This window comes from Mustela nigripes, chromosome 4 (assembly GCF_022355385.1).
Source record: "Mustela nigripes isolate SB6536 chromosome 4, MUSNIG.SB6536, whole genome shotgun sequence".
Taxonomy (NCBI): domain Eukaryota; kingdom Metazoa; phylum Chordata; class Mammalia; order Carnivora; family Mustelidae; genus Mustela; species Mustela nigripes.
This window is the reverse complement of record NC_081560.1, coordinates 117,427,966-117,436,361: the sequence shown is the minus strand read 5'-3', so window position 1 is coordinate 117,436,361 and position 8,396 is coordinate 117,427,966. Positions and strand designations below refer to the sequence as shown.

Sequence of the window (8,396 nt, the reverse complement as noted above, 5' to 3'; positions counted from 1 at the left end):
AAAAAAAAAAAAAAAAAAAAAAAAAAAAAAAAAAAAAAAAAAAAAGAGTGTTTTCAGCCAATACCCAAAAGCAGTTAAGTCTTGGGGAAAGACAAGCAGAGTCACAAGATCTGGGATCAGATCTTCACTGTTACACTTTGCGTTACACAACCTGCTCCGTCCCTTTCCTGGTCAACTCCCATCTCATTGCCCATTTTCCTAAGAGTTCCATGGGTATGTTATTATTTGAAGGTTGTAGTTTTCCATCTCTGACCCATCAGGACCATCTCATTCGTACTGTAGAGCAGCTTAGTACTGACACTGGATTTATCAGCCATGTGCATAATGTCATTTGTTGAGCATTTTTTCAATACCGTGCATGCAATGATCGGGATTCACATCTCTCTTTCATTTATTCAGTCATTCATTCATTCAGGCATCTCACCTGAGGGGATGTTAGCACCCACTAAGTACCAGGCACTGTGGGGTCTTGGAAAAAGTGAATGGTATGGAAATGGACATAGGGAGAGTTCTCATGTTAGAATTGTCTCAGAAGACATGTCGAAGGATCCAGAGAGTTGCCCTTTCAGCCATGACTGACTAACAGGTCCTGGATTATCCTTCTTGCCATAAACAATTACAAAACTGGGGAAAAATATATATATATTCAGTCAACTGGGATAAAGAAGACACTGAAATCTCCCTAACATTACCCTTGCTCTCCTCCTGGAGGCCCTTTCTTATGTGTAGAAGGGGGAGGCAGCATCCAAACAGAATACAGTTCTTGGACTGAGCTAGCGAGGCAGAATCTGAGTTCTGGATCACTAATAAAGCTGGACTTTGTGGGTCAGAGGAGTGGATAAGAGCAAATTTCACAGAGAAGGTCCTGCAGAGATCTGTACAGGGATCCTCGTTAGTGATTGGGTAAATGTTCACCTGCTAAAAGTTGGAGGCGAGTCGTGGCAGAGAATAGTAACTGGAGAGGTGTGAACTCACTGGAGGTGTGAGCTCACTGGAGGATATAGAGGTCGAACAGAGCCGAGGTGTAGCACTTCCAGTCATGCAGTGGAGAAACCTTGTCGAACATCCCAGGAATTCAACTGGGACCTTGGAAAGACCAAGCTGCAGGAGTAGAGATATCGTTGCGCTAGACGTCTACTCTAGAAACTCTCAAGATTAAGTAGGAGTTTCAGAAGAATCAAGCAGATGTGCAAACAAACTAACGACTTAACAGAACATAACAGAAAAGTCCAGACAGTCAATACTAGAGCATCAACAGTATCCAGCGTGTAATATAAGTTTCTAGATATGAAAAAACGCTGAAAAAAGTGATCCCAGGAAAAGAAAACAATAAATAGAAACACAGCCAAAGAGGTTGAAGGGAAAAGAAAACAAGTTTCAAAGAGTTATTAATATTGTTAGGAAGTCAGAGGAAAAATGATCATAATGAATGATCTGATGGAGACTACCAGCAGGAAAAAAGAGAAATTCTAAAAGTGAATAAAATGCAATGTCTGAGGTGAAACATTTAGAGGATAAAAGAAAAGATCAGTGGACTTGAAGACAAGGCAATAGAAACTGTTCAAACTGATGCAAATAATAAAAAGTTTAAAGGAACAGAAACCAGTGATCTCTGGGACAATAGCAAGCGATCCGACATACGTGTAAAAAATATAATAAAGTCATATTTTTAAACTACTCAGAAGTGTTGCCTCCACTAACTGCCCTTGCTTTTTTCTCTCCCACTGTTTTGAGTTTGCTCAAGTGGCCATCCCCTCCCCCACCCATCATGACACCGAAACCTCTTGCAAAGATTATCGTTCGCCTCTGTATTGTCAATTCTAACAGTTAATTCCTCTTGTAATTTGACCTCTAAGCATCATTTAGCATAGCTGATGTTCCCTCTTCCTTGAAACTCTTTATTTTCTTTGTTAACTTGCTTTTGCTATGTTCTGGTTTTCTTATGATCTCATAGGCCACTTCTATTCAGTCGTTTTTTTGGTAGCACCTCACGCTCCCAGCCTCTGAGTGGAATGCTCAGGGCTCAGCTCTAGGACCTCTCCCCTCTCCACAGGTTAATTTAAATAGCCCCTCTCTCCTGATAATTCTCTCAGATGTTATGAATCTCCGCCAGAACCTTTCCCTTGAACTTCGGATTTCTTCATCCAACTGTCTGCCCACATCTCCGTTTTGATTAATAGTGAACAGCTAAAACTTCACATAGACAAAAGAAAATTCCCTGTCTTTCCATCTGCCCGTCCAGAGGCCGCTCCCCCTGCCCCACCCCGGCAATCTTACCTCTTCTGTGAAGCATAATTTCACTTTACACCTCGTTCAGGTCAGAACTCCTCACACCATTCTTTGTCTATCTTTTCAACATCTCATATCCAAATTGTTTCACAAATCCTATCAGGCTACCTTCAGAGAGATCCAGAACCCAATCACTTCTCCCTGCCTCCCCCAACGGCCTTTGTCCAAATCACTGCTGTCTCATCTGTGTTAGCTAGCAGCTCCCTGATGCCATGGCTCCCACCCCTCATCCCTCTCCAGCCCACTCTCTGAACAGCAGCCAGCATGATCTCCTCTGACAGAAATCAGACTCCATTTCTCCTAAGCTAAAAACATCCAAGGGCTTCTCAACCCATTCCACATAGGATCTTTCTCTTTTCCTACTTCTGGTTCATACATACAATCAACTGAAGTGTTTGTTAAATGCACTACTAGATATTCACAAACCCTGTGGCTGGTTTTTTGAAACTACATGCGGGCTACCTCATGTATTTTATTAACTTTCAGGAGGTCACCTTCAGTCCTCCCGCCCATCTGCAGAGATGACTTTAGGTTTCGGCTCTGCCTTGCAGGTGGTACCAGGAACCATGTCATGGGCATACTGTGTGTGCTTCCCTTCAAATCATTGACAGAGATGTTGAGGAAGATAGGCTGTCTCTTTTTCAGATGTGGTTGACACCCATAATCGTCTCCTGTTTTTGGAGTGAATTCCTTTGGTAGTGTACCTGGGGGCCCCCACATGCTGCCCTCAGACACGTGAAGTGAGGTGACTTTCGAGGCTGGGTAGCATGTGTGGTGTGCCCGCAGAGTTAGGCAATGGAGTTCTTCTAGGGAAAGCAGCAAGGAGGAAGCATACCTTCCTGAAAATTCTTGAGCAGGCTCCTACGCACTCTCAGACATCTCCACCTGCCACCTTTACGTAACCTCTTACGCACTCAGCTGCGACCTGTGTGTTTCTGGAAAGGGGAACTCAAGGATATAACCATCCCACATTTCAGCCATTGGTGTCTTGAGCACCATGAAACCTGTCTCCTCTAACACACACACAAATTGGGGAGGAGATGGCCATAAGAATGAATACGAATGAAGACAGGAATTAGTGACGATGAGCTTTGCAACTCACATGGAAATTAAAGAATTAAACACTGATTCCCAGACTTTCTCTAGCATCTTCCCCTCTAACGAGTCCAAGGGGAAAGTCCATTCTGAACCGACGTGACCCAATGACTCCTTGTATAACTTCCATCCTGTCTGTCCTCTGCTAGGAACCTACTGCCAGCAGAGGGAGGTCGAGGCCATCATGGAAGGCGACGAGGAGGACAGAGGCTGCTGTTGCTGCCAGCCCGGCCACCTGCCACACCTGCTGTCCTTTCACCTCCGCTGGCTCACCTGGGAGATCACACGGACTCAGTACATCCTGGAGGGCTGCAGCATCGTAGACAACAGCGCAGCCACCATGCTGCAGGTGTTCGACCTCTGGAGGATCCTCATTCGCTACTACATCAAGGTATTGCTGCCCTGGGCCCTGGATGCTTGTCTGAGGAATAGTTCTGGGCTGGGTCAAGGGGCTCCTGAGATGTTTTGCAAAAAGCTGGATTCTGGAGCTTCCCCGTATCTTCTGAATCAGAGCCCCCGCTAGGTTTGGGAACCACTGGTTTTGTGAAAAATCCTCTAGGGCTTTTGTTTTGCTTGGGGTTCATGGCCCGAGTCACTGTCTAAGTCTGGACACTCACAGGGAGTTCCTTTTCTTACCCGGATCTGTTTCGTCTGTTCTAACCCAGCTGAGTCCTGGTGAGGGGGCATTGTAAATGGCAGTGTCCAGACATCTCCAGGCCTCCGTGGTTATGTGTCCCAAGTATTGATTTAGATGCTCAGCCATTTCCACTCTAGAACCAGAATGGTTTTATAATAGGAACCTAATAATAGGAAAACCCTAGAACCAGAATGGTTTTATAATAGGAGCCTATTAATAGGAAAGCCCCAAAAGTAGAGCGAAATGGCCCAGTTAGGATTAGTTTCGACAGCCTTTCATCCTCACTTGGGTGGAGACAAGAGCATCCTTTGCCTGTAGCTCAGTATCCATGTCTGCACCACCGCTCCAACCTCAGAAAATGTCCCTGTTTGCAGCTGAGTCTCCCAGAGAACGAGTGTGAGCTTTGAGTGAGGGTGCAAAGGTGACAGCATTTTCCAAAGTGGGAGGGACAGGTGGGAGCAGCCAAGGCTGAGGAGGTCTTTGTGTTGGCTCCTGCTCTGTGGGAGCACTTTGCCTGCGGGAGCCCTGCAGCCTGGCCTCAGAGGGGCCCACATCTTAATGCCTTTTCCCACAGAGATGCTCATCCATCTGCGAACCCAGATGCCCACCCGCTGAGGCTGAAAGAGGGGGTCCGGCAGAGATGAGGAAATGCGAAACAGAAAGAGAACACGGGGGCTTGGAGCTTCGGGGGTTTCCACCAACTGGAAAGGAAGACATTTCGAGACTTGGAATAGCTACTGAGGAGGGTCCCACACGTGCACCAGTACCGCTAAGGTTTACAGGAAATCAAAGACAGGTTGCAAAAAGTCAGAAGGTTAAGTAACTCGTTAATTATCACATCCCCAGGCAGTTGCAATGAGAAATGTTCGTGACATGCTCTCCTGCACAGACTCTGTAAGAAAGGGTCTTTGGCTCGTGGTCACCACCTTGATGCACAAGTTTCCATCCTACCCCACCCAAACCATCAGTGTTTCACCCAGTCTCATATACGTGGGGGGAGATTTGGAAAGCAGATCGGGGAGCTGTGAGCTTCTGCCTTCTGACCCCACAGTTCACTCCCTCGGCTTTATGAACTAGGCTGCAAGACGTTTTCTTCCAGAGCCAAACCTGGATTTGTCAGTGGGTCCTGAAAGAGCCGTGGTACGCTCCTGTGAGAAGTCTGTCTGTCTCACAAGTGAACGAGGAAGGGGGTGGCAGCTCCATGCCGGGAAGTCCTAGGCTCCTGGGTTCCTTCTGCCACCTGCTGCACCACTTTGGAGACTTCGTGCTCCTAGATGGAAGCTTAAAACGATGGAAAGGAAATCCACAGGCATGCACCTGTGGTCCCCGAGAAAGGCTCCTGGCAGCTGCCACAGTAGGTCCCTGTTGTATCCTGGTGGTTAGAAGCTTGTCCATGTCAGCTGAGCGGGGTGGGGAATGTGCATTCTGGGCAGCCTGGAACCCACACAGAAACTGCCCAGAGCCCCCGTGTTGTTTGCGGTGGTTTCCACTCTGCCCCATCCTCCCCACCCCCGCCTTTGCACACACATTCCCTGTGGTCCCTGCCCCCACCCCGCCAGGTATCCTCCAGCTACCCCCACTGCCCCTCTGCACACAAGCTCCCCTGGGGCTGTGCAGACATTCACCTCGCCTTGCTCTGAAATCTCTCCTACTCACCCTGTAGCAGCTCCCTCAGCACAGGAGCCGCACGCACCGGACTCCTCTCTGGGTCCCCAGGGTTCAGTGTGATGACTTGCATAGGGCGGTGTCCAGGGCATTTTTTTGGACTAAATGAACAAAGGTAACATGGGTCCTGGATCTGGGCCACAGCAGTCTACACAGATGGGATTCAGATGTTGGTGACAGTCTGATCGGCCCACTGTAGGTCTTCGTGTTGAGAATGGGGTTCACTACTGAGCCACATCTCTGTGAACTGGGACCCCCCCCAGAGACAGCCTTCCCAAGAGCCAGGCATGTGGGTGGCCACAGAGCAAGTCACCAAGAGTGAGGGAGAAGGAAGGATATACTTTTTCTGGGTTTACCCTCTTGGCTTTTCCAGAGGCCTTGGGGGCACCCTCCGGGGCCTGCTTCTTAATAAATCCCTCCCGTGCACTAGTAAGTAAATTGATACTCACTTCTCTCCTCTCGTAACTCCAAGAAACATGTCTCCCAATTCCTTGCATTTTTTTTAAGATTTTAAGATTTTATTTATTTACTTGACAGAAAGAGATCCCAAGTAGGCATAGAGGCTGGCAGGGTGAGGAGGAAGCAGGCTCCCCACTGAGCAGAGAGCCCAATGCGGGACTTGATCCCAGGACCCTGAGATCATAACCTGAGCCGGAGGCAGCGGCTTAACTCACTGAGCCACCCAGGTGCCCTCCTGTATGTTTTCTAAAATGGCAATTTGAAATCTGAGAAAGAAATCCAGGATAATATGCAAATGGCGAGGCTGAAGGAGCCCCGACCACCCTTGGAATCTGCCAGGTAGTATTTAGTTTATGGGAGAACAATGTCATTAACTCTGTTTTCCAAAAAAGGGGGCTGATGCCAACATGAGAGTTTCGGGTGGGGTGGGAGAGGCACAAAGAGCGATGGTGCATTCTCTTGTGGGGTCTCCTCACGAGCCGGGGGCAGCCCTGTGGCAACCCACTCCCTGAATATGCTGCTAATTATGGATTTGCATGTCCTGCCCTGAAATTCCAATTCCCTGGGCCTGGGGAAGGGCCTTAGCACCTGTATTTTTAAATTACTTTCCTAAGTGATTTAATACACAATGAGGCTTGGGAGTGACTACAGACATATTTGTGCTCCATAGAAACAGATTTCTCTTAAATTCCGAGTCGGTGCTCAGGAGGGGCTGAGACTTGGGGGCATATGGGGCCTCCTGGCACGTCCTGTTAATTCACGTCACCACCGACGGGACTGTTCCAGTGAGGCTTTCTCTAAATACGGCACTCAGGGCTTGCCCGCCCTTTGGTAAGGGGTAGCTCAGAACCTGGGCTTATCACCCCGTGGAGTTAGTTAAAGAAAGTGTCAGGAGTGCTGAGTGGCAGGAGAAGCAGCATTTTAGGGTAAAAACTAATGAGTGTTTTCTTCTATAGCCTTGGTTACGTGGTAAACAAAATGACCTTTGTTGTGCTGGGCTGCTTCAAGTTTCAAGAGCTCAGAGTTTCTTTCTTTGTGTCATGACTATTATTACTTATATTGGGTAGGCAAATCAAGAAGGAAGAAAAGCTTGGAATCATTCCATTACACAAAAGGATTTTTTTTTTTAACCTCCTAATAAACTGGGTCAGTTCTGCCACCCTCTATGAATATATTTGAAATCATTTCCTTCCTGATGACTGGAGGTTTTCTCTGGTGCCTTCTCCGCCTCCCCTCGGTTTATTAGTGTTCAAAACCCTCTTTGCAGTCAAGAAATCAGCTTTCCATGAGGGCTGGGTTTTCCCGCTGCCATTGTTCCCGTCCAGGCCTTTCAGAAAGGAGAGGGGCTTATCGCTTACCTTGCAAAATGGGGAGCGTGAAACCCGGACACGTGGAGCTTCCTGCCAGGGCCCCTCTCCTAGAATGTGCACAGGGCAATTGTCTGATAGAACAGGTCGATTTTACAATTAAAATGAGGAACCGGGAGAATCCCTGCTGAAGGACAGATATGGTGAACGCATTCAGAAGAGGTCTTGCTTTCAACATGGATCAGGTTCCTTGTCATCGACTCATTTTCCCCATCCTCACTTATCAGGTTTACTTAGTGCTGTACCCATTCCATCCTGACAGATTCTGAAGGATTTCACACTGTTCACTGACTCTGTCTCCCTCACGGAATTTCTGCCTACGTCAAGTGAAGCGGGGCATGGTTTGCAAGGATTGGGCATGTTCTGTGTTCTCTGGGTGAAAGGAATCGATTCTCCTCATGCCCTGGTGAAGGGAGGGGAGGGGGCCCGGGGCAGAGGAGGGGGAGCCAAGCTGCAGGGTGTGCTGGGAAGTCGACACTGCAAGATTTTGCCAGACCTGGGGAGGAAGTTTTAGCCTCTGGGATTTGAAGTCCTCATTCACTATTCTGACTTCCTCGGCTGAGGGATGATTTCCATTCTCTCCCTAGAAGTGGATGAAAAGGTAAACGTCCTTTGAGTTTTTTTTTGTTGTTCCTGTCTGGTACATGGATTAGGACATACTGGGAAAAACTAGACCAGATATTTCTAGAGCCAGATGTTCACGCAGACCCAGTTTCTTTGTGGCCTTTGTCACCATCGACAGAGACATCGTGCCTCTGGCCACGGTCATGGGTCCCCTCCTGCTTGTAGCTTTGGGTCAACTGCTTGCACTGCCTGCCTCCTATGGGCTCTAAATTATCCTGCCAGCAAGTAGATTGGCTCGAGAACCATAGACTCAGCTGTCT

General features: G+C 47.9%; 1 pseudogene; it reads left to right on the top strand.

The window, feature by feature from the left end:
- Positions 1–8,396, top strand: part of LOC132016397 (pecanex-like protein 2) — a 48,327-nt pseudogene that overhangs the window by 18,899 nt on the left and 21,032 nt on the right.